Source organism: Convolutriloba macropyga, chromosome 1 (assembly GCF_964194025.1).
Source record: "Convolutriloba macropyga chromosome 1, txConMacr16.3, whole genome shotgun sequence".
Lineage (NCBI taxonomy): Eukaryota > Metazoa > Xenacoelomorpha > Acoela > Convolutidae > Convolutriloba > Convolutriloba macropyga.
In genome coordinates, this window is record NC_134468.1 from 73378739 (window position 1) to 73405984 (window position 27246).

The 27246-nt window shown below is 34.7% G+C and overlaps 1 protein-coding gene across 1 annotated transcript in view; it reads right to left on the bottom strand.

Annotated features, from left to right (window-relative positions):
* The window catches only part of LOC142342446 (uncharacterized), a 54923-nt gene extending 36663 nt beyond the window's left edge, over positions 1-18260 (bottom strand). The window contains exon 1 of the mRNA XM_075393775.1: positions 18257-18260. The gene's annotated coding sequence lies outside the window, so the exon portion shown is untranslated. The remainder of the gene's footprint in view (positions 1-18256) is intronic.
* Positions 18261-27246: the final 8986 nt, after the last annotated feature.

The following is a 27246-nucleotide window of genomic DNA, read 5'->3' on the forward strand; positions in this document are numbered from 1 at the left end:
CTAGCATCAAGATAATTTGGCAACAATTAAAAGACAGACAACTTTCAAGAAGGAAAAAGCTGTCTACACTCCTGTCACCATGTGATGCGACTTTGGCTAGCAATATTAGTGCAATAAACTTGGTGAAAAATTGTTTCTCGCAGAAATAATCAAATACTAAGTATAATAGTTTTGTCACATAATATATTTTTTCGCTAATATTAACAGGGCTAGAGCAGCTTGAGGTTTACTTTGGAGCCGGGCACAAAGCTAAGTGGTTTTTTTGGGTGAGGAAAAGATTTCATTCTAATACTGAATTTTCTGGCTGCTGATATTTAGCTTGACATATTCGTTTGTGTGTTCTTCAGATTAAGAGTTTTCCAAGAACCGGGGGCCGTATTTACATTTGACTAATCATTGTACAAATTCATCAAAAGTAACTCAAGATAAAAAGAACTTCTGGCGCGTGCTGGCACTTGCCGGACAAATAAAATGTTTATAGAGCAATCTTCATTGCACATATAGATACGGGTTAGCACTATCACAAACTCGTACGTTATGGGTAAATCACATAAAATGGATAACTCATTGGTTTTCATAGCAAATATCCTTGAGAAGGTTTACAAGATATTATAAAGTTAATATACAATTTTCTATCTTAAAAAAGCAGAAAGATGGGAATCAATAAAAGAGGGGAAAATATATCCAACATTAAATGAAACGTATTTTAAGACGTTACATCTACAAAATCTAGCAAAGAAACTTCTCATATTAGCCGATAGAGTCTATGTGATTGGTGTAGCTACGCGGGAAGTTACATAAAACAATTAAAAATCACAAAAAAACTTAATCGAAAAGAAAGCAAATCAGTTGTTTTTTGTGGAATTGGGTCTTTTAGTTACAAAGCCAAGCAGTTGAAAGACAATATTGTGCAATTAGACGCAGCATAAGCAAATATGACATCACACGATTCAAAAACTCTTGTTGCTGGCAAAAAGGGCCATCCCCAGGAGTACGCGTGTTCTAACGAATTTGGTTGCAGTTGTGGCAGCTACCGGCCTATCTAGGTGACCTCGTTTAAAATTATCTTTCCTTTGTTTGCGCAGATGTACTTATTGCAGCGTTTTTGGTTTCAACGACTACACACAGTCTGTTCTTTTACCCATCAAGTGTAGCTCAGGTGCCTTTTTGACTCTAATAGCTATACCCCTGGTAATACCAGTGTTTCATTGGTTCTACTGTCTACATACTTCAACTTGTTGTCGCTTCGCCTTATTGGTTCAAATAACTCCTTCCCCACAGTGCAGGTCCCCTATTGGTTCCATTGACACTTGATTCTTTTACCCATCAAGTGTAGCTCAGGTGCCTTTTTGACTCTAATAGCTATAACCCTGGTAATACCAGTGTTTCATTGGTTCTACTGTCTACATACTTCAACTTGTTGTCGCTTCGCCTTATTGGTTCAAATAACTACTTCCCCACAGTGCAGGTCCCCTATTGGTTCCATTGACACTTGATTCTTTTACCCATCAAGTGTAGCTCAGGTGCCTTTTTGACTCTAATAGCTATACCCCTGGTAATACCAGTGTTTCATTGGTTCTACTGTCTACATACTTCAACTTGTTTTCGCTTCGCCTTATTGGTTCAAATAACTACTTCCCCACAGTGCAGGTCCCCTATTGGTTCCATTGACACTTGATTCTTTTACCCATCAAGTGTAGCTCAGGTGCCTTTTTGACTCTAATAGCTATACCCCTGGTAATACCAGTGTTTCATTGGTTCTACTGTCTACATACTTCAACTTGTTGTCGCTTCGCCTTATTGGTTCAAATAACTACTTCCCCACAGTGCAGGTCCCCTATTGGTTCCATTGACACTTGATTCTTTTACCCATCAAGTGTAGCTCAGGTGCCTTTTTGACTCTAATAGCTATACCCCTGGTAATACCAGTGTTTCATTGGTTCTACTGTCTACATACTTCAACTTGTTGTCGCTTCGCCTTATTGGTTCAAATAACTACTTCCCCACAGTGCAGGTCCCCTATTGGTTCCATTGACACTTGATTCTTTTACCCATCAAGTGTAGCTCAGGTGCCTTTTTGACTCTAATAGCTATACCCCTGGTAATACCAGTGTTTCATTGGTTCTACTGTCTACATACTTCAACTTGTTGTCGCTTCGCCTTATTGGTTCAAATAACTACTTCCCCACAGTGCAGGTCCCCTATTGGTTCCATTGACACTTGATTCTTTTACCCATCAAGTGTAGCTCAGGTGCCTTTTTGACTCTAATAGCTATACCCCTGGTAATACCAGTGTTTCATTGGTTCTACTGTCTACATACTTCAACTTGTTGTCGCTTCGCCTTATTGGTTCAAATAACTACTTCCCCACAGTGCAGGTCCCCTATTGGTTCCATTGACACTTGATTCTTTTACCCATCAAGTGTAGCTCAGGTGCCTTTTTGACTCTAATAGCTATACCCCTGGTAATACCAGTGTTTCATTGGTTCTACTGTCTACATACTTCAACTTGTTGTCGCTTCGCCTTATTGGTTCAAATAACTACTTCCCCACAGTGCAGGTCCCCTATTGGTTTCATTGACCGTAATAAAACTATTTTACAAAGAATCTACAATCAATATACAAACGAAATCAGAAAACAATTGCGATATGAAAAATTGAAAGAAAACAAAGAAGTAACAATTGAACAAATAAAAGAAATTCAAGAACAGATTCAAGAAAAAACTGAGAAAATTAATGGGTCAAACAGTATCATATCAAACATTCAAACTGAACATAAAACTGTCGAAAAAGATACTTAAACTTATAAACAATCCTTACGAAAAAGACAACCAGGCAATGTGGTATTCAACCCCGAAAGGTAGTCCTGGCAACATGCCTTCTAGGAATCCTTGAAGAAAACGAATCCCCCTGATGAGAGAATACATGCTGATATAACTGAATTTGAGGCATCTCGTGATTTTCGCAATGTTGGCAACTGTAAATTTGTGAAAGCGCAAAGACACGACAAATATGACAAGAGAAAGATACTCCAAGAACACTTATGGTAAAAACTGAAAACTTTATTGGCCCAGATATTAAACTAAGATCTTCGAATAATCTAAAAAACACGACTAAAACAATAGATCTGTCTACCTTAAACCGTATCGTAGTAGCACGGACACAAAAAAAGATTAATTGCTTTGAGAAGGGTAGAAAGTTGACTTCAAAAATTATTAAAGTAAAATAAACTCTCACTTTCAAAATCTATGAAAAAAATGGCTATCATTAGAAGCAAGCCCGTTTGAAATCTTCAAACGAGCAATGACAACCAACATTTTCTTTCATAACTTTCAATGCACAACGTTTAATAGATCTCGGTGAAAAAAAATTTTGCAGACATTGTACACTTGTACAATTTTCACTTTATTTGTATAACGGAGACTTGGTTAACATTTGATATCCCTAATACAGCTCAATTCCTTGATAAATTTCAACTCTATCAGAAAAAAGGGAAACAAAAAACAACAAAACATAATTTGAATTGGGTTTTGTCGTAATTGCCATTAAAATGATCTTCCAATTAAACATTTTAACCTCGACTTTGAAAACTCCGGTTTTGTGAGTATAGGAATTTCAAACAAATACAGATCGGATATAATTTTGTGGTGTATATATAGTGCGTCTTATCGAATTCCACATCAATGGGAGCAAAAAAGTTAAGGAATTTATCCGGAAACTCCAATATTATGATGTTGAAAGTGATTGTTATTCTGTTATAATTAATAACAGGTGATTTAAAATTTTCCCTAAAAAGTGCGCAAGCTATGTCCTCAAATAACGCTTATGAACAAGAGGTCCTAGAGAAACTTATTGATAGCAACTTGAGCATTTTTCACAAGAACAAATTGATGTCGCTCTTTGTAGCAAGCCCAATGCTATTTTGATCATAATCAACAAAAATCAACTTTGCAAGTATTGCAGCTCTGATGGCAAACTTTTCACGAGCCAAACACCCGTTGAAACCTTAATACCGTGACAGAAAACAAAAAAATTTAAAAAACCACTGACGCAAAATATGGCTTTCCGAAAAACAGATTGCGAGCAATTAAACGAAATTAACTGAATTAACATTGTGAGCCATATTGCTACGATAATATGGATAAATAAATCAATGGTACACATGTCTCTATGGAAAAATATTTAAATGCGTTGCCGGAATAACAGAACTTCAATCTGAACTCCCACTCTATTGAAGTAGTTAATATGAAACGAAAAACTTAATAATCCCTCGGTAAAAAAGAATTGAAAAGCAAATAAGGACTTCATCAGAAGACGATATCGTCAATTTTAAAAAAAAACAGTTTTTAAAAGATGAGTATAAGGGATTCAAAAATTTTGAAGAAATTGAGTGGAATTGGTTTTTTTGGGAACTTAATACAATGAAATGTGATGTTACTCAAAAAATACAAAATTTTAACAGTATATTTGTAAATGCAGAGGTCCAGACAACATTGGCAAATTAAAACCAAAAATGTGTAACAAATTCTTGGCAAATCACTACAATTTTTTTTTCATACAGACATCAACAAAAAAAGTTTTCCAAACAAAGGAAACAAGTCGCATAAGATTAATACTTAGAGGGAAAAAAATAGATGTAAGATGCTACAGACCCATAAGTTTGCTATGCTACTGCTCAAAAATGTTTGACAAAAAACTTTTTTAACAAATTTTTTAGCTATTTCTGAAAACGGTTCCGCACCAGTCAAATTGGTTTCAGAAAACGTCAATCAGCGAGATTTCAGTTAGTGAAATTTCTAGACAACCTCTAGTGATTTAACAATCTTGATTTCATTAAAGAACTAACTAACTCTTCTCTACCTTGATTTCAACAAGAATTTCGACACAGTTGCATGTGGTACTCTCTTGATGAAATTGAAGTAACTAGGTATAGGCTGATGCTTTCGAAGTGTTATAAAATCAGGCTTATTTGACAGAAAACAATTCATGCATGTAAACGATGAAAATGATCCCTCATAAATATTACAAGTGATGTTTATCCGGGTTCGAAACTTGGACCCTAGATATTTCTGCTCTTCAAGAACGTATCTGCAAAGCAATTGATTTTAATATAAATATCGATAGCCAAATGGTCATGAAAACAGCAATATAAAACTTCGAAAAATGGCCTGAAGCAAAAAAAAATCCAACATTAAAAATCTCATATCCTTAATATTAAAGGAGATCTGATTGCAAAATTATACGAAACTCGCAGCAGTAGCATCCCGATGTGATTTACGATTAATGGATTAATGGTACAAGAAAACTTCTCAAGGAAACAAAGCTCTCAAAGGCTATCTAAAAAGGCAATGGAAGCTCTATATCAAATTAAAAGAAACTTCACTTTAATATGTGATTCTTTAACGAAGCTGAACACAGACACAGGCTAAGTAGTACCTCTAGCAGTCTATGCCTCTAAAAATTAGCTCTCAAACAAAAATATCTCCATGAGATTCAAAATTGACAGTATCGAGCGACAAAAAACGTTTTAGTCTCAAATCTAGACTACAGAAAACGCTCGAAATCAATAAGACTTCTACCACTGAGTCATTGCGATGAATGGCACGATCTTTTTTGTGGATAAAACAGGAAATTATGACGTCAATGATTTTTAGAAAGTGAACAACAAAACGAAAAGAGGAAACAAAAAGTAAGAGATTTAAATAAAATACCAAAACCCCGACTAAACAGAAGTGACGGCAACTTCTTCAGACGAACAAAACTACTCTTCAATTACATGCCCAGAAAATAAACTGACTTCGGACTGTTGTTGAACAAAACAACATTAAAGAACATAAAACTGAAGGACAAAACAACGAAAGAAAAAAAAGTAACGGAAAAAAATTTGCAGATGTAGAAAACTCAACATAGTGAACAATTTAAAATTCAATTGAACAATAAAATGGATGTAAAACCTTGATGTCACTCTAATTTTTGTTCTACCACTACTAAAATTATCCTTCCCTGCAAGTTCAATTCTCATAGGTTTTCGGCCACCGTAGCTGCTGTACCTGGGTTGCTCCCCCCAAGAAGATATGGGGAAGCGAGTCGACTAATGAAGCATCTCACAATTGCTGCTTAGCCGTCTTCGATGCCACAAGCTGTAATACATCGGGTATCGTGATGTTGTTTCTGAAGAGAGGACTTGCTTCTAACACTTAATAAACAAACTTGTGTATAAAGGAACAATTTCTGAACAATACAGAATCATACAGTTTATCAAGGATAGGTGATTTTTTGCAGAAAAAAACACATGCTTAAGACGTACATAGTTGAGACACCAATGATTCAGACGCAAGCAGAACTCTTCTCAAGAACTAAGAAATTGTTTCAAGCATAATGGTACAATTTTATGTTTGTCTGCGGATTTCCATTTTCCAAGTACCATGTGTTGTGTTTTGAATTCATTTGACTAACGAGTATCTGTTTGATTCGGCCAACAGTGGAGGCACCTCTTCGTTCCCCTGTCAAGTCCGTTCCTCAGATACCACATTGTTATTTCCTTGACATAGAAAACTGGGTTGATTATCGGTGGTGTACGTATAATTGGAACTAATCGGTCCGACATTGAGTACATGTTTAGTTGTGAGTGTGAACCTGTTAGCCCTAATTCTCTGATTTAAGACTGATCTCAAGCCATCCGTTTTCTTCCGAATTGTTCAAGTGGTCCTAAAAGTGACTTTTTTAACGCAAGGAACAAAATCGATATCTGAGCGTAGAGGGTACCATTTTAAACTCGTAATTTTTCTCCTTGAGACATTAGCCAGTTGCCAGCGCGCATCGTTAGAAACTTTCTCAAAGAAACCTGCATTGGAAGTTTTATCACTTTTATTTTGGCTCAAGCTGTTACATGAGGGATCAGACATACCAACAGGTCTTGCATTTTGCGTGTTTTTAAGATTTTTTCAACCTTTCACATTTTTTAAAATTGTTTTGAGTTAGGCCAACGCGAACAAATTAAAAGCAGAACTTAAAACAAATTCATTGTATGGGGTTCCAAATTCTAAAAGTCTCGAACAGTTCTCTTTGTTGCATAACCTATTGTATTTTGCGGGGCGTAATTATAAAGTGTGATCATGGAAAAAGGAGAGCACGCAGGAGCACAAACTGCCCGTCAAAAAGTATTATAAATGGGCTAATGAAATACAAGTAAACAGCGAAAAATTTAGTAAAACTCAAAGTGAAGGAACGAACTCTACTGAAAACAACTGATGGCCGATTGTCTTGAAGCCTCACTTCAATTAGAACCCTTGTGTGTCAGAGCTCAACTTATCCCCAATTGTGCACTGCCGCCAAAAGCTTTCATATCAATTTATTAAGTTTATCACAAAAACTAGGCGTTCCATTTGAACTAAGAGTTGGACAATACAATATTGGATTTTACGGAAAACGCCTAGGCTTGCCGAAAAATTGAGTTCCAAATGATAAGGAAGAGAGATAACAAACAACGCTCAAATTAAATAACAATATTAAAAATTGACTTTCAAACCATGAAGTTGGGTTTCTTCCGCAATTCTAGTGATCCCTGCATTTGTAGCCTACAAAAGCTCAGATACTAAGAGTTGTCGTCTAGTCTTCAGCCTTTACAGGTTTTTCTGATTAGGACTGGTTGTCGGAAACATTCACATCTTCCCCACTATCGTAAATTTGGCTTGGTAGTTAAATAAAACCTAGAGCCGACACTAAAACCATGGATCATTTCAGTTTAAGCCCAAAGCTTAGTGGTTGCACATTATTGACAGCCCCCCGACGCATGTGCAAAACTTTTGCAATAATTTCCTGTGTAATGGCGCATGCTCGCTAACTTGGATACATCACATAGTGGCGTTACCAGCAGAAAAATCCAAAAACATAAAAATTCATACAAGGGAGGATACAACTCATAACAACAAACAACAACAATTCGCTTTTTAATGTCACGCTATTCAAATAAATCAATTGAAGATCTATTATACACAAAATAAAACATAAAACCTATCACACCAAATCTAACAAGTTCTAACACACAAAATCTATTAAAAAAAATTTTGTGTGTCAGAACTTTCCTTTAATTCCGTGTGTACTGCTGTCCTCTCGAATGGGTGAGCACAAACCCCAAAAATTTAAAGCCTCTTCCAAAAGATGCCAATATCCAGGCGTCTAGAGGAGACTTGTGAATGGAAAAAGTAACAGGTTCTGAAAAAGTACTAGAAAAATAATCCCTGAGCCCATTGAGAAACATTCTTTGTTTTTAGCTCACCTACTAAAGCTGCAATCATACTAATCCATAATTGAGCAAAACATTAAAATAAAATGTATATTGAAGATTTTTTTGTTGATTCTAATTTTCAATATAAGCGCTGCAATTTTAACGAACCATGCTTCAAACTACCTACCAAATTTTTCGTTCTTTAGATCTTGACTTTCAATGTCTGAGTATAAATATGCCGTAATGGTGATGCCCCACCAATGTTTTAGGATTAAAAAGATGATGCTTAAAATAAGTTTTGAAAAAATTTGATCGCTGGAGAGAATTGGAGCTAGATACAAATGTTTAGACAAAATCCTAAAAGATCACAAATAAAATGTATATTGAAGATTTTTTTGTTGATTCTAATTTTCAATATAAGCGCTGCAATTTTAACGAACCATGCTTCAAACTACCTACCAAATTTTTCGTTCTTTAGATCTTGACTTTCAATGTCTGAGTATAAATATGCCGTAATGGTGATGCCCCACCAATGTTTTAGGATTAAAAAGATGATGCTTAAAATAAGTTTTGAAAAAATTTGATCGCTGGAGAGAATTGGAGCTAGATACAAATGTTTAGACAAAATCCTAAAAGATCACAAATAAAATGTATATTGAAGATTTTTTTGTTGATTCTAATTTTCAATATAAGCGCTGCAATTTTAACGAACCATGCTTCAAACTACCTACCAAATTTTTCGTTCTTTAGATCTTGACTTTCAATGTCTGAGTATAAATATGCCGTAATGGTGATGCCCCACCAATGTTTTAGGATTAAAAAGATGATGCTTAAAATAAGTTTTGAAAAAATTTGATCGCTGGAGAGAATTGGAGCTAGATACAAATGTTTAGACAAAATCCTAAAAGATCACAAATTTCTTTTACAAACCTCTCCATTACGTTGAAATATTGCCGGAGAGAATATACATACCTATTTTGTTTTAGGTACCTAATTTGTTGCAATGCTTTTGCAATAATTTCTTGTGTAATGGAACATGACAGCTAACTTGGATACCTCACTTAGTGGCATTACCAGCAGAAAAATCCAAAACCCTAAAAATTCATACAAGGGAGGATGCAATTCATAACAACAAACAACAATTCGCTTTTGAATGTCACGCTATTCAAATAAATCAATTGAAGATTTATTACACACAAAATAACACATAAAATCTATCACACCAAATTTAACAATTTCTAACACACAAAATCTATTAAATAAATTTTGTGTGTCAGAACTTTCCTTTAATTCCATGTGTACTGCTGTCCTCTCTAATGGGTGAGCACTAACCCCAAAAATTTAAAGCCTCTTCCAAAAGATGCCAATATCCAGGCGTCTAGAGGAGAATTGTGAATGGAAAAAGTAACAGGTTCTGAAAAAGTACTAGAAAAATATTCCCTGAGCCCAATGAGAAACATTCTTTGTTTTGAGCTAACCTACTAAAGCTGCAATCATACTTAAATATAATTGAGCAAAAAATTAACATAAAATGTAAATTGAAGATGTCTTTTGTTGATTCTATTTTTCAATATATGTGCTGCAATTTTATCGAACCATGCTTCATACTACCTACCAAGTTTTTCTTTCTTCATATCTTGACTTTCAATGTCTGAGTATAAATATGCCGTAATGGTGATGCCCCGCCAATATTTTAGGATTAAAAATATGATGCTTAAAATAAGTTTTGAAGAAATTAGATTGATGGAGAGAATTGGAGCTAGATACAAATGTTTAGACAAAATCCCAAAAAGATCACAAATTTCTTTTGCCGGCGAGAATATACATACCTATTTTGTTCATAGTGTCAGAATAAGGCAACAGATTTAACGCGCCTAATCCAAATAGTTGCAAAACGTTTAGTGGACTCCTGAATAACAGTCAAGTATGAACTAAAACCGAAGTTACTGGTGAACTCCGTATAAAATTTAGAGTACAGGGAATTTGGCTTTCTAATGGCAGGGAAGGTTGAGTAAGTTTTCTGCAATCCGACTATTTGACTGTTGTATACAGGGTCTAGTTTTGGTTTTCAATTACTTTTATTCTACCACCATAAGAAACGGCTTTTACCACTGAGTATAAAATAGACTTCATTTTAACATGTGGTTCTATTACAAAACTGAACGAAAAGGTACGTAGTACCTATAGCAGTCTATGCGTCTCAAAACTAGCTCTGAAACAAAAAATATCTTCATGAGTTTAAAAATTGACAGTAGCTTGCAACAAAAATCATCTTAGGCTCAAATCTAGACTACCGAGAAGGCTTGAGGTTAACAAGACTTCAAGTACATATCTAGAACTTATACTGACTTTGGACCGTTATCGAACAAAACAACATTGAAGAACATAATATGAAACCTCTTTGAGAAACATTTCAACAAAACAAATAAATGTAGCTGAATAAAAATTTGTAGCTGGGTAAAACGGATGAAAACACTTGATGTCATTCTAAATTCTGTTCTAACACAACTATTAATTACATTTTCCCTGCGAGTCCTCAAAATTTCATTTTTTTTACTTTTTAGACCTCCGTAGCTGCTGTACCGGGGTTGGCAATCTGTCGACTCTCAAGGCCAGCAGGGGGAAGCAAGTCCACTGCTGGAGATTCTCACAAAAGCTGCTTACCCGTCTTCCATGGAACGAGTTTTAATACATCGGGTATCTTGATATTGTTTATGAAGAGTTGGTTTGATTCTAACACTTAATAAACAAATTTCTGCATGAAGGAACAATTTCTGTTGAAATAGAAACCATAGAATCATCTATTTTATCAATGATATGTGATTTTTTGCAGAAAAAAATTAAATGCTTAAGACTTACATGGTTAAGACGCAAGCAAAACTCTTCCCAGGAACTAAGAATTCGTTTCAAGCATAATGGTACAATTTTATGTTCGTCTGCGGATTACCTTTGGCCAGATACCATGTCTTCACAAACAATTGGTCCGACTTTGTGTATATGTTTAAGTGTGAATGTGAACTTGTTGGCTCTAATTCTCTGATTTCAGAATGAGCTCAAGCTGGTCGCTTTTCCAGTTTGTACAAGTTGCTAAAAACACATAACTAACACAAGAAACAAAATTGATTTCTGAGCGTAGAAGGTTCCATTATAATCTGGTGAATTTTCTCCTTGAGACATTTTGCTAGTTGCAAGCGCGCTTCAGAAACTCTCTTGAGGAAACTTGCAATGGAGGTCTTCTCTTTTTTTTTCATCTTGGCTCAAGCTGCTACATGAGAGATTGGACTCACCGACAGACCTTGCATCTAAGCGTTTTGAAACTTCCAACCATTCTTTTTTTCTAAATTTGTTTTGGGCTACGTCAACGCAAATATTTCGAAACCGGAACTTGAAAAAATTGCATTGTATCAAGTTCCAGATTCCTAAAAAATTCGAAAAGTTCTTTTCTTTGCATCAACTATTATATTTCTAAAGTGTGATAAAGAAAAAGAAGAGGAATATGCGGAAGCAGAAACGGCCCGTCAAAAAGTAAGACTACTGGGATAATGAAATACAAGTAAACAAGGGAAACATTAGTAAAGCATAAAGTGAAGGAAGGAACTCAACTGAAAAGAACTGGTGGCCGATTGTCTTGAAGCCTCAATTCAAATTGAACCCTTTTGTGTCAGAGCTCAACTTTTCCCCAATTGTGAACTGCCGTCGAAAGATATCATGTCTGTTTATTAAGTTATCACCAAAATTAGGCGTTCCATTTAAACTAAGAGTTAGACAATACAATATTAGATTTTACGGAAAACGCCTAAGCTTGCTGAAAAACTGAGTTCCAAATGATAAGGAAGAGAGATAACAAACAACGCTCAAATTAAATAACAAAATTAAATATTGACTTTCAAACCATGAAGTTGGGTAGCCTACAAAAGCTCAGATACTAAGAGTTGTCGTCTAGTCTTTAGCCTTTACAGGTTTTTCTGATTAGGATTGGTTGTCGGAAACATTCACATTTTTCCCACTATCGTAAATTTGGCTTGGTAGTTAAATAAAATCTAGAGCCGACACGAAAACTATGGATATTTTCAGTTTAAGCCCAAAGCTTAGTGATTGCACATTATTGACAGCCCGGACGCATGTGCAATACTTTTGCAATATTTTCCTGTGTAATGAGACATGCTCGCTAACTTGGATACAGCACTTAGTGGCGTTACCAGCACAAAAATCCAAAACCATAAAAATTCATACAAGGGAGGATGCAACTCATAACAACAAACAACAACAATTCGCTTTTTAATGTCACGCTATTCAAATAAATGAATTGAAGATCTTTTACACACAAAATAACACATAAAATCTATCACACCAAATCTAACAAATTCTAACACACAAAATCTATTAAAAAAAATTTTGTGTGTCAGAACTTTCCTTTAATTCCGTGTGTACTGCTGTCCTCTCTAATGGGTGAGCACTAACCCCAAAAATTTAAAGCCTCTTCCAAAATATGCCAATATCCAAGCGTCTCGAGGAGATTTGTGAATGGAAAAAGTAACAGGTTCTGAAAGAGTACTAGAAAAATATTCCCTGAGCCCAATGAGAAACATTCTTTGTTTTGAGCTAACCTACTAAAGCTGCAATCATACTAAAACATAATTGAGCAAAAAATTAAAATAAAATGTAAATTGAAGATTTCTTTTGTTGATTCTATTTTTCAATATATGTGCTGCAATTTTAACAAACCATGCTTCAAACTACCTACCAAATTTTTCGTTCTTTAGATCTTGACTTTCAATGCCTGAGTATAAATATGCCGTAATGGTGATGCCCGGCCAATGTTTTAGGATTATAAAGATGATGCTTAAAATAAGTTTTGAATAAATTAGATCGCTGGAGAGAATTGGAGCTAGATACAAATGTTTAGACAAAATCCTAAAAGATCACAAATTTCTTTTACAAACCCCTCCATTACGTTGAAATATTGCCGGAGAGAATATACATACCTATTTTGTTTTAGGTACCTATTTTGTTTCAATACTTTTGCAATAATTTCCTGTGTAATGGCACATGCACGCTAACTTGGATGCCTCACTTAGTGGCATTACCAGCAGAAAAATCCAAAACCATAAAAATTCATACACGGGAGGATGCAACTCATAACAACAAACAACAATTCGCCTTTTAATGTCACGCTATTCAAATAAATCAATTGAAGATTTTTTACACACAAAATAACACATAAAAACTATCACACCAAATTTAACAATTTCTAACACACAACTCTATTAAATAAATTTTGTGTGTCAGAACTTTCCTTTAATTCCGTGTGTACTGCTGTCCTCTCTAATGGGTGAGCACTAACCCCAAAAATTTAAAGCCTCTTCCAAAAGATGCCAATATCCAGGCGTCTCGAGGAGATTAGTGAATGGAAAAAGTAACAGGTTCTGAAAGAGTACTAGAAAAATATTCCCTGAGCCCAATGAGAAACATTCTTTGTTTTGAGCTAACCTACTAAAGCTGCAATCATATTAAAACATAATTGAGCAAAAAATTAACATAAAATGTAAATTGAAGATTTCTTTTGTTGATTCTATTTTTCAATATACGTGCTGCAATTTTAACGAACCATGCTTCAAACTACCTACCAAATTTTTCGTTCTTTAGATCTTGACTTTCAATGCCTGAGTATAAATATGCCGTAATGGTGATGCCCGGCCAATGTTTTAGGCTTATAAAGATGATGCTTAAAATAAGTTTTGAATAAATTAGATCGCTGGAGAGAATTGGAGCTAGATACAAATGTTTAGACAAAATCCTAAAAGATCGCAAATTTCTTTTACAAACCTCTCCATTACGCTAAAGTTTTGCGAGAGAGAATATACATGCCTATTTTGTTCATAGTGTCATAATAAGGCAACAGATTTAACGGGCCTAACCCAAACAGCGGAAAATTTTCAGATTCCTGAAAATCAGTCAAGTATGAATTAAAACCGAACTTACTTGTGAAACCCGTATAAACATCAAAATACAGCTTACTAATGGCAGAGAATGGTTGTATAAATTTTCTGGTATCCGATTATTTGCCTGATAAATACAAGATTTTGTTTCGGCCTTCAGTTACTTTTTTTCTACCACCATAAAAAACTGCAATAAAAGAAAAAAAAAATATATTTATCAAAAACAAAACGAAAAACATTCTTCTAAAACCAATTAGAATATTAAGGCTATTATTAAAAATATTAACGCAGAACCGATTAAAAAAAAGTACCACCACTTATTATTACTGACGATACTTTTCTACGCTATTGCTGGAAACCCGTCAATATTCAATCAGTTTCTGCCTGAAATAAAATTTTGCTGCTGAAATGTCCAGAAGGAACAAACGCACGTCAACGTTAAACCGAACAGCAAGATTCCTTCTCAGAAACTTTACTTTTAAGCGATGTAGACACTGTTGAGATTTGGCCTCTATGTTGAGATTTGTCTTTGCTCTAAGCCTTTTTAAGGGGAACTTTTGTTCCTATGTCAACAAAACTACAAATTTAGATACCAAAGCTGATGAAATAATTGTCGGAAATAAATTAAGTAAAGCATTTTTTGAGATGAACATTCTCAAGTCAGCGCGTAAAAAAATTGTTCGGAAACATTATTGAAGCCAAGCAAAAATCAAAAGTTGAAGTAGAAGAATGAATGCCAGCAGAGAAAAATTTTGAGCAAGAAGCTTCGTTTCCACTCATCATGGCCGCATTAGTAGAGTTTGAACGTCTGCTCTCATGTTATGGAAACAATTGGCTTCGAAAATCTTAGCGCGAAATAAGGGACTGCTATGCCGTTATGATAACTTATCTGAGGACAAAAAATCAGCCTAGCACATTCTAGGAGTTCCGTTTTCCGCATCCGATGGGCAAGATAGTTAAACATTAAGTTGATCACATAAATTTTGACTGGGTTAGAAGTTTTTGCAATTTATGATACTGCACGGGGACTGAAGTAACCAAAGTTTGGCCGGTTTTTACTTACGCGTTCAGGTACAATTATGAATTCTTGAGAAGATTGGTCTTTGAAAACAATTACTGGTTTTCTAAAAGCATTATGAAAATATTAATTGGAATACCATGAGCAAAACGCAATTCTTCATCGTTTGTTTGTTTGGAATCTAACAGATTTGCAACCATTATACAACAGTATCAAACAAAAATGCTAAATATAATAAGGCTAATCGCACTTTTTAATGATCATATCCCAAGGCCTGAAAAAACTTAAGCCAGTTAGAAAAAAGTAGTTTTAAACGCGAGTTGAATTAAAACAATGAGTGTGAGAAAAGAAACGAGCAGAAAATAGCCGTTATTTTCAGCTATGCGCCTGTCGTACAGATTTACAATCTGTAGGAATGAGTTGTTTCGTGGCACCGATTAGCTTATTCTACAGCGGCTAATTAGTGGTGATTTTGCGGTGCGGTTTAACGCTATTGTTTGTTGCTTGTGGAATAAAAATTCTAGTTACAGAATTTAGGTCGATTTGGCGTAGCGAAATCGCTTTCACTTATTTGTAGAGTATTTCGCTTAGCGAAAGATACTAAACTTTTGATACGTCTGAATTAAGACTTTGGCGAATCGGATTCTAGTTAAAGAGAGAGTCAACTAATTTCAATTGCGAAAATGAAGAGAATGAATTTAGACAAAATTAACAAAACTGATTAACAATTTGTTCATAAGATTACATTTCTAAATGCGGCAACTTACAATCACGAGACAATGTGAACAGACAAAAGATCATGCACAGGATGTAAACAAGTTTACAAGTATGAAAACATAAGATTCGATCTTCAAAACTAGAACTAAATGAATGAACAAAATAAAGGTAGATGAAATGAACTAAATTAAATTAAACATAAAATGAACCAATTTAGCTACACCAAACAATAGCCCCAAACTAAAAATGTACTATTGTACCACATTTCCACCTTGGCGAAAATAAAAAACAAGTTTTATTTATCAGAAAATTAATAGTCATATGTACTTGTTAAAATAATTAATACTGTAGTGTTTTAATCAGAGTTTTGAACGCAACAGTTTTAGTCAAATGTACTTTAATCACTCTCACTTTCGTAATATCTCTCCGCTTTGCCAACTGTCATCGACAACTCCGGTTCTTCGTAATTGGGGGAGACATAGAATTGGGTAGGGTATGAGGTTGTTGGAGAACATGGGCCGACTGTAAAGATAGATTCTTCTTGATTAGACTGTGCTGCAGCAGTTTGTATGACCGAAATAATTGATTTATTCTCAATTTGTTGTTTCTTGATATTTTGTCGTCTTTTTTTGTTTCCCAATTGCTCCAGTATTTGAGGTTGTGGGAGGACAAGTTTGAACTGAAGTCGCAGATTCATCCGATTCTGTGATCGATACTGTGGAGCGCTTTCTTTTTGTTGGAATTAATGCTACAGATGCTTTTGTAGCTGCTTTTCGCTTTGGCCTGCTGGGTGGCTCCACGATGACAATGCTTGTGGTAGGCAACTCCATTGGCACCGCGAGATCGTTACTTGATTCGGTGGGTTGATTTGGCGGCGCTGTTGACAGCTGTCTTTTGGGCTTTGTTGGCATTCTTACACGGAGGGCACGTGTAACATTAGAATGAATTGACGACACTGTACTAACGTCATCTGCCACTTTCCTATGCTTCATTCGTTTCCTTCCTTCTAACTTCTTTCTGGATTCCTTTGCGTGATGGTTTATGAGTTCCTCAGTTGTTTTGCCCGTTGGTAATTCTGGACGTCGGTTAGCGTATACCTGCAATTCTGTGTCACATTCCGCCTTTGTCCCAAACTTTGCTAGATTTGAGTTCCTGATTGTCACATCGCTCTTGCCAGGTTCTTTAGTCACTGAAGTATGTTCGTTTGTTTTAATTACTGACGATCCTGGTGCTAAGACGTCATATAAGCCATCGAGACTTTTCTTTGATCTTTTTGTGCGAGGTCTCTTTTTAGCCAGTTTTACCTCCAGTGATGCTTCCGTTCTGGGTATAGATTGGCCGACATCTGGATGAGAAATCAATCTTGATTCCTTATTCGGGTCCTCCTTTTGCCGTTTCATCGCCTCTTTGCCCAGTTTGTTCTTGTTCACCTCTATTTCAATGTCGCTACGCTCATCGTTGTTCCAGTTTTCGTCTGTGATGAGCTCGTCCCATCTGACAGTCTCCAAATCAATCTTGACACTTGACACAGGGGTTGCACTTTGCAGTTTTCGTAGCTATGTCCCTGTGCATATATGGCCACCACGCGTGTGTTGCCATATCAGTCATCCCCCAGGTGCCAGGATGAGTTGCTTGGATGGCGTCTACATAGGCATCTTTGATCGCATGGGGAAGAGCAATCCTGTCATCTATGCAGACACACCCGTTCTTTACATGCAAGTCTCTCCAGAAGGAATGGACGTAAGGGGATATTTGTCTACATCTATCTTCGTTGTCCGTAAGAATGCAGTCGCGAATCTCTTTCAAAATCGCGTCCTTGGTTGTCGGGCTGGCCATTAGGGAGCTGGAGAAGATCTTGGAGAGCGCGAAGTTGAAAGAGTCCAGGTAAAGGTCGTCTACTGACGGCGAAGTGGCTGTTGTATCGGTTGTGGGCGTTATTGGAGTTACGGGTGCTGCTTGAGCTGTTGAAGGTCCCTCTTCTGCAAAGCGTACTCTCGATGGAGTCGATTGTTTGACTGTCATCAGCGTCTCATCATCTCAAGTTGATTGGGACATCATGTAGACGTTTTTGAATTTTGTAGCGATTCGTTGGAAATTGTTTAAATTAGAGAGTGACTGTTCAGTGGGTCGGTTTAAGGCAAAAAGCGAGTGAGGAATGTTAGTTGTCTCGATTTTGGGGATGGAATTTAAATTATTGATTGTTAATTCGCTAATTGAGTCGTCAATTTGCGTACTTGTAGAATGTTCTGGATTTTGCAGTGCGAATTCACTGCATAAGTTATTAGTGGAATTTGGATTATTTATGACGCATTTTGTAGGTGGATTTCGCGCTGCGAAATCGATTTAATTTTCGGCATTTAATAAGAAGCGTTTTGCACTGCGTTTAATTACATCCAATTTAGCTACAATAAGTTGATCGTCATAGGCAAATATATTAACAGGTTGTTCATGCGGGTTGCGAGAGATATAATCCACTAAGCCCATTTTTGTGCCAGGAAGGTGATCAATCGAGAAATCAAATGGTAGTAAACGATCTACCCAACGTGTCAGTCTACTATTATATGAATTGTTAGATCTATTTTCTCTCATGATTGAGAGAAGTGCTCTATGATTAGTTATCACAGTAAAAAGTTTGCCGTATAAATAATACTTAAAATGTTCCACGGACCAAACAACACCCAGAAGTTCTAGTTCGTTTATACTATATCTGTCTTCAACAGAGTTCAAAAATCGTGACGCAAATGCTACTGTATGCCACCCATTAGGTGTTCGTTGTTCCAATGCGCATCCCAATCCTTTACGTGAGGCGTCGCATTTAATTCGTGTTTCTAATTCCGGGTTGAAATGTTTATTTTCAGTGGTTTCCGTAATTTGTTCTTTTATTAGAGAAAACTGATTATCGTGCTCTTCCGTCCAAAGAAATTTTGAATTTTTTTTAAGCAATGGTTGCAGGGGGTAACATAATTGTGACAAATTTGGGATAAATTTTCCTAAATGTTGTACTGAACCCATAAAAGATCGAAGTTTTTTAAGATTAGTAGGTGCCGATAACTTTCCAATTGCATCCGTTTTACTTGAAAGTGGGGTTACACTTGATTGTGTAATGTTATGACCGAGCCATTCAATCGTTTCTTTCTCGAAATGACATTTTGCAAGATTTGTGCGTAAGTTTTCTTGATCTAGTTTTATTAGGCATTTTCGTACCAAATCTAGATGTTTTTCGATTCCACCTCTGCTGACGATCAAAATATCATCTAAGAAACAGAAAGTATTTTACAAACCGGCAAGGGTACAATCAATAGCTTTTTGGAATTCAGCTGGCATATCCGTTAAACCGTAAAAAATCCAGTTTTAAATCGATATGTGCCAGTCATATCTCCGCTAACAATATTAAAGTTACAATGGCGAGCCGTATCACTGTGTAACTTAAGTTGACTATAAGCGTATTGCAAATCAAGAGTCGTGAAATAAGCAGTCTCCTGCGGCGCCGTTGACAGTGTTTGCAAAATTGTTTGAATTAGCGAATCTATATTGGGCATTTGATACTTGTTTTTATGAATAGCTTTAATTAGGATTTTTGAATCAAGTGCTATTTTGATTGATTTGTCCTTTTTTACCGTAATGACAATCGGAGATATGAAAAATTGATCAGAACAGTTGTTTAATTTTTCGATATGTCCTTCATTTAATAGTTTTTCTAATTCAATTTTCACTTTCGGTTGAAGATGTATTGGCATTTTTCGTCCTTTCTGATGTATTACTCGATAATGTTTGTGGAATTTTGAATTGACCGTATGATTTTTTGATTTTCCAATTCGGGATATCAAATCAAGAAACTCCTTTGCAAGTGATTTCTTTATTGCACAAGGTTGATCTATATTATTAACCTCTGTTTGCGGACAAGGCTTCTGAGAAATTGTGATGCCTAACTGATAAAAAAGATCTCGTCCTAATATTGGTCGAAACCCATCAGCTACAACTGTTATTTTTGCTTTCTGAATGCTCCAATCATTACATTTTACCGGCGTTTTCAAAGTGCCGAGAGGTTGAACGATATCGTTAGAGAATGACTTCAATTCCAATGGTTTTTTCTCCAACCATTGTGATTGCGCACAGTTGAGCATTATTTCTCTTGCAAGTGACATATTAATAATGGTACAACCACTACCGGAGTTGAGAAGTAAATCACAGTTTGTGTTTCCAATCGTTAATGACAAATTTTTCAGTGCTAAATTTGGTGAACTAATATTTTCGACTGTTGCAACGTAATTATCATCCGAAGAATCATAATCTGAGTTGATTTGTTCATTATAATTGATATAATTGACGTTCTGATTTTCCTGACTAGAATTTTGATTAGATGTTTCAGCAGGTTCTACAGTGTTAATGCAATTGGTTTGTTGAGTGTTTCTTGTATTGTTAAGTCTTCGACGACATACCTTAGCAAAATGGTTTTGCAAACCACAGTGGTTACATTTCTTACCCATTGCAGGGCAAACCTGACGATGTGTTGGTGTACAGATTTGACCACAACCGCGACATTGTCCAACAGATGCGCGGTTGGTGACTGCTCTGCTTGATTGATTTCCACGTACACCCGCGCCGCGAAATCGATTGAATTGTTGTATTGCGTTCACTGTACTGCCAGTTGCTCCGTTATTAGATGAAATTCTTTGCTGATTCTGATTACCCATTTCCATGTTGACTGCAATGCTGAGTGCCCTCTCTGGTTCAACTGTATCCCGTAGAAGCTCCCGCTGAATGTCATCATCCAACATGTTCGTGATGAAAATGTCCCTGATGATTGCTTCTTCACGGTTTTCAAAGTCGCAATTTTCAGCCAATTCTTTCAAGATGCTGTAGACTTGCTCTACAGTTTCGCCCTTCTTCTGCTTCCGAGAGAAGAACACATATCGAACAAATGTGATGTTTCTTGGGCGGATAAATGCAATCTCCGTCATTTCCCAGAGTTTGAGTGTAGTCAAATTGTAAATATTATTGTGCGGAAATTTTTGTGTCAATAGTCGTCTTCCTTCAGTACCAATACTTAGGTACAACAGAGATACGCATTTTTGGTCACACAAATTCCATGGACGTTCCCCGCATAGTATTCGCGCTTCTGTTATCTTTTCACATTTTAGTTCCCATTGCAACTTCAACTGGTTGTTTCTAATTCGACGCTCTCTCTCTGCTTCCTCGGTTGTATGTTCAATTGGCATCTCGTACTTCGGTTCCGCTGGCAAGCGAACTCTCGTTGGTTTGGGTTGTAGCAATGTGTCTATAGTGATATTCTCTTGAGCGAGAATCGCTAGTTTTACTTGAATTCTCCATTTCTCCCATCTGATTGGTGGGTCTGAAGTTGGTCGTTCCCAAAATGGCTCTATCGACAACGGTGTTTTTTTAGATTATCCTGCTGACTGCACCATGTCGTACAGATTTACAATCTGTAGGAATGAGTTGTTTCGTGGCACCGATTAGCTTATTCTACAGCGGCTAATTAGTGGTGATTTTGCGGTGCGGTTTAACGCTATTGTTTGTTGCTTGTGGAATAAATATTCTAGTAACAGAATTTAGGTCGATTTGGCGTAGCGAAATCGCTTTCACTTATTTGTAGAGTATTTCGCTTAGCGAAAGATACTAAACTTTTTACACGTCTGAATTAAGACTTTGGCGAATCGGATTCTAGTTAAAGAGAGAGTCAACTAATTTCAATTGCGAAAATGAAGAGAATGAATTTAGACAAAATTAACAAAACTGATTAACAATTTGTTCATAAGATTACATTTCTAAATGCGGCAACTTACAATCACGAGACAATGTGAACAGACAAAAGATCATGCACAGGATGTAAACAAATTTACAAGTATGAAAACATAAGATTCGATCTTCAAAACTAGAACTAAATGAACGAACAAATTAAAGGTAGATGAAATGAACTAAATTAAATTAAACATAAAATGAACCAATTTAGCTACACCAAACAATAGCCCCAAACTAAAAATGTACTATTGTACCACAGCGCCCAAACAAAAATCCTGTCTTAAAAATATATCGTCACATTGCTTTACACTTTTTTGTTTTGTTTTGCTACGGCAGTTGTTTTTATGTGCAATAGCAAGCAATGATTGGCCATGCATTTGATATAAAAACCATTAATGCATATAAATAGTAATTGACCTTCTCTAGAGATCAAAAGACCAAACATAATTTTTCTTCGTTGCTCTATATTTTTTGTTCGCAGTCATTCAAGTAGCATCTTGCTTGCGCTAACAGAAGAAACACTTATATATCATTGATAGTAAACGCGTTTGTTGATGACTTGGTCATACAAAAAATTGTGAATGAACTAGCCGAGATGATAGTCTTTTATGAGAACCCACTTTGATTATTTAATGTGGTTAGTAGAGCTAGCCTTGTTTTGCCACATGTGTTGACGTCTATGAATCTGGAGAGAACAAATTAAAATTTCTTAAAAATGTCTCGACAGAAAGATTGATAAACTTTTGAGATGAATAGCATGCCGCACACTTTTACAGATATTTCATTCAGTCAAATAGTCCATCTGAATCATCCTGTGAATTGAATTTTTTGTTGTGGAAACAGTAGAACTTGGCTTTATCAATTTTCCTCCTGTTTAATGGAATTCTTGAATGTTTCAATGCTTGCGGATTGCTGATTTGTCAAAATTCTTAAATTTCAGTTTTTGCCGCCATTTTATTCCATTTGGTGTTGTTATCTCAGTATTAACAAACCTGTACCCCTAATATCAGTTTTTGGCATATTCTCCCCAAACATGTGCGATCATGCGCACGGATGAAAAGCTCAAATAAAAGACTTACCTCAACTCCATTTTGACAAGTTTAATTCCATCGTTTTAAGGGTATATTTACTGAGTGTGGAGAATATTGATTGTCAAGCCGATAAATGCTTGAGGGCTATATGTCTAGTCTATATTAGCCAAGAACGCCTTTGCGGAGTATCAGGAATCTGAGCTTCCAATGTGAATAAACTATAATTTGGTATTGCGTATGCAGGCTCAGTGATTTCTCAGGCAGAAGAAGGAAAAAAATACTTGTGAAACGTCTTTAAGCATGCGTTCAAATTGTTCTACATTCTGATTGAAAAAAAACCTAATGGTTATTATTAGAACACAAACTCAAACTCAAACACTAACTCGAAGTTGTCTCGTTCAGACCTTGAATAGATTTCCCTTTAATTGAATACATAAAGAGCTATATTGTTCAGACGTATTACGTTTTGAGGAAATTAGTAGTCGAATAAGACAAGTTTGAACACGATTAAAGCAATTAATAGAGTTCTTGTCAAAAAAAGAGAAAAAATCAAAAACCATTCATAAAAAACAATAATCTAAAAGAACTGAAATTCTGATCTGATTGATTGTCTTTTTGACCAGCAACCACCAGTCGCTTTTGACAGGTAGGAAATTGTTTAGTAAAAAAAACAAAATTGCGAGTTAAGAGTAGCTTTGACCCGGAAAAAAATCAATTTAATTCAATTTTTGTTTAAGAAAATCGTCGATTGAACTGATTTTAAGAAGATAAAACAAAGTACATAAAGAAAGAAAAAGTATAGAAAAGTTTTGTCTCTAGTTTCAAAAATGTTCAAACAGAAAAAAATTTGAGTAGAGTCAAGAAAAACATTTCGAAAGCAGTGGATCAATAGCTTGTTTTTTTTTTTGGTTGCTGAGAGCATCAGAATTCTCTCGGAATAAGTAGTAGTGTTCAGAAAATAGAAAGAAATAGTTCGGAAGTCAACAAAAAAACCTCATGTTTAAATTCTGACTGCATCAGGATTCCCTCAGAATAACAATTGATATGAGGAAGCACAAAAAAGAAGACCATCTGGAAACCAAATGAAAAAAATCTTGTTCGTATAACATCTGGAAGGTATCAGGAATCCCTCAGCAAGAGGAGTTGCGCAAAGAAACAAAACTGAAAACTTTTGAGAAATGAGTTATAAAAAAGTCCTTTTTACTTAACATTGCTCTTCCATCATTTCAATTTTTCATAGTTTTCATCTATTTACTTCATCCTTGTATCTAAAGTTTAAGCAAGGTACTCAAAACATCAATAATGGCAGAAATTAGCATTCCTTAATCATCATTAATCATTCGTATATCCATAATTTTAAAAAGATAGGAATTAAGATGAAATCAAACAGCTAACTTAGTCAAAACACTTTTAATATTTCTAAGAATGCATCACATATGAAAAATATATGACTCATCAAAGATCAATTTTACATTTTTTTCCTCTGAGAGTAACAGTCACAGAGAAAAATTTTCTAGTTAAAATTTGATTAATTAGTGAAAATTAACACTAAACTACTTAGATAATCAATATTGTTCACAAAAAATAAAAATGAAAAATCAAAAGTCAGTTTTACGACAATTATGCTCTCTTAATGTACAAGTTCAAGAGAAAAACTTGTTAGGTAAAAAATGACTAATTGGTGAAACCGAACATAGAAACTTTGAAAATCAAAATTGTTCAGAAAATGAATGTATGTGTTATCAAAGTTCAATTGTACACATTTTTTCATTAAATTTTTGCAATTGAATTTGCCTAATTAGTAAAAACTTGCACAGTAATACAAAAAAAGAACTAATTTTGCTCATGTAGAGTATATTTGAGTCATCAAATGTTAGTTGTACATCATTATTACTCCTTAATGTACAAGTCATACAAAAAATTTTCAGACACAAAAATTGTTTTATTAGTTAAAGCTAACACATAATTACTTTAAAAAGCATTATTTTTGTTTATGCAAAGTACATGTGACTCATAAAACATCACTTTAAAGTCATTCTATTCTTCTTATTGTACAAGTCATACCAAAAATGTTGTGAAGTAGAAGTTGTTTAAATAGGGAAAACTAGCACAAAACTACTTAAAAAATATAAATAATAATCACTGACTGTATATATGAATCAACAAAGGTCAATTAATTATCATTTTTTTCCGCTTTATGTCCAAGTCATAGAAAAACTTTTCCAATTTAAAATTCTTCAATTAGTAAAATTTATCACAAAACTAATTAAAAATATCAATTTTGCTCACGCAAACTATGTGTGAGTTATCTGAAATCAATTACGCCTCATTTTTTTCTTCTTAATATGCAAGTCGTAGAGAAAATTTTCCTTCTTAAAAGATGTTTACTTAGTGAGAACTAACAAAAAACTACCTAAAAATGTTGATATTGTTCACATAAAGGTAACACGAGTCATCAAATGTCAATTGCACCTCATTTTTTTCACTAATATGTGAACAGTAGAGGAATAATTTTAATGTAAAAGTTTACTCATAGGTATAAACAAACACAAAAATACTTAAAAATGTATGCACTGTGTTTATACAAAGTACACAAAAGTACCCATAACTCGAAGTACACATAAGTCAAGATATATAATTTACCTTTATACAAAGGTAAATTGTATACCAGTTTTTTCCTCTTAATGTACAAGTCATATAAATAATTGTCTCTGGTAAAAGTTGTTAATTAGTGAAAACTGCACAAAACCACTTAAAATATCAATATTTAATCAAATTAGACAATATTTATATGAGTTACCAAACGTCAATCGTACATAATTTTTTCCTATTTATATGCAAGTCAAAGAGAAAAATGTCTTAAATAAAAGTTGTTTGATTAGTGAGAATAAACACAATACTACTTAAAAGTATCAGTATTGTTCACATAAAGTAAAAATGAGTCTTCAAAGGTCATCTGTACGTCATTTTTCCCTGTTAACTCGCAAACAGTAGTGAAAGTTTTTAAGTGTAGTTGTTTTGTCTTAGGTGAAAAATAACACAAAACTCCTTTAAAGTGTCTCAATTGTGTTCACACAAAGTATAAATGAGTCACCAATGATCAATTGTACGTCAATTTTTTCTTCTTAAATTGCAAGTTTTATAAAATTTTCTTAAGCTAAGGTTATTTCACTTGTTAAAATTAATGCAAAAACACAATAAAATTTCTTTATTTATGGTTGTTTCTCAAGCAAAAATTTATCAACAACTGTTTAAAAATGTATCAGTTTTGTTGATAACAAGTATATAAAGTCATCAAATGACAATTATACGTAAGTTTTTCTTATGTACATTTTATAGAGAAAATTTCTATAAGAAGAATTGTGAAAATAGTGAATATGAACGCAAAAATTCTCCAAAAAGTATCAATTTTACTACGGCAATATATATATATATATATATATATATATATATATATACATATATATATATATATATATATATATATATATAAAAAGGGTATATTTACAGAGTGTGGAGAATATTGATTGTCAAGCCGATAAATGCTGGAGTGCTATATGTCCAGTCTATATTAGCCAAGAACGCCTTTGCGGAGTATCAGGAATCTGAGCTTCCAATGTGAATAAACTATAATTTGGTATTGCGTATGCAGGCTCAGTGATTTCTCAGGCAGAAGAAGGAAAAAAATACGTGTGAAATGTCTTTAAGCATGCGTTCAAATTGTTCTACATTCTGATTGAAAAAAACCGAATGGCTATTATTAGAACACAAACTCAAACTCAAACACCAACTCGAAGTTGTCTCGTTCAGATCTTGAATAGATTTTCCTTTAATTGAATACATAAAGATTTATATTATTCAGACGTATTACGTTTTGAGGAAATTAGTAGTCGAATAAGACAAGTTTGAACACGATTAAAGCAATTAACTGACACTTCAATAGAGTTCTTGTCAAAAAAAAGAGAAAAAATCAAAAACCATTCATAAGAAACAATAATCTAAAAGAACTGAAATTCTGATCTGATTGATTTTCTTTTTGACCAGCAACCACCAGTCGCTTTTGACAGGTAGGAAATTGTTTAGTAAAAAAAACAAAATTGCGAGTTAAGGGTAGCTTTGACCCGGAAAAAAATCAGGTTAACTCATTTTTTTTGAAAAAAAATCGTCGATTGAACTGATTTTAAGAAGATAAAACAAAGTACATAAAGAAAGAAAAAGTATAGAAAAGTTTTGTCTCTAGTTTCAAAAATGTTCAAACAGAAAAAAACTTGAGTAGAGTCAAGAAAAACATTTCGAAAGCAGTGGATCAATAGCTTGTTTTTTTTTGGTTGCTGAGAGCATCAGAATTCTCTCGGAAAAAGTAGTAGTGTTCAGAAAATAGAAAGAAATAGTTTGGAAGTCAACAAAAAAACCTCATGTTTAAATTCCGACTGCATCAAGATTCCCTCAGAATAACAATTGATATAAGGAAGCACAAAAAAGAAGACCATCTGGAAACCAAATGAGAAAAAATCTTGTTCGTATAACATCTGAAAGGTATCAGGAATCCCTCAG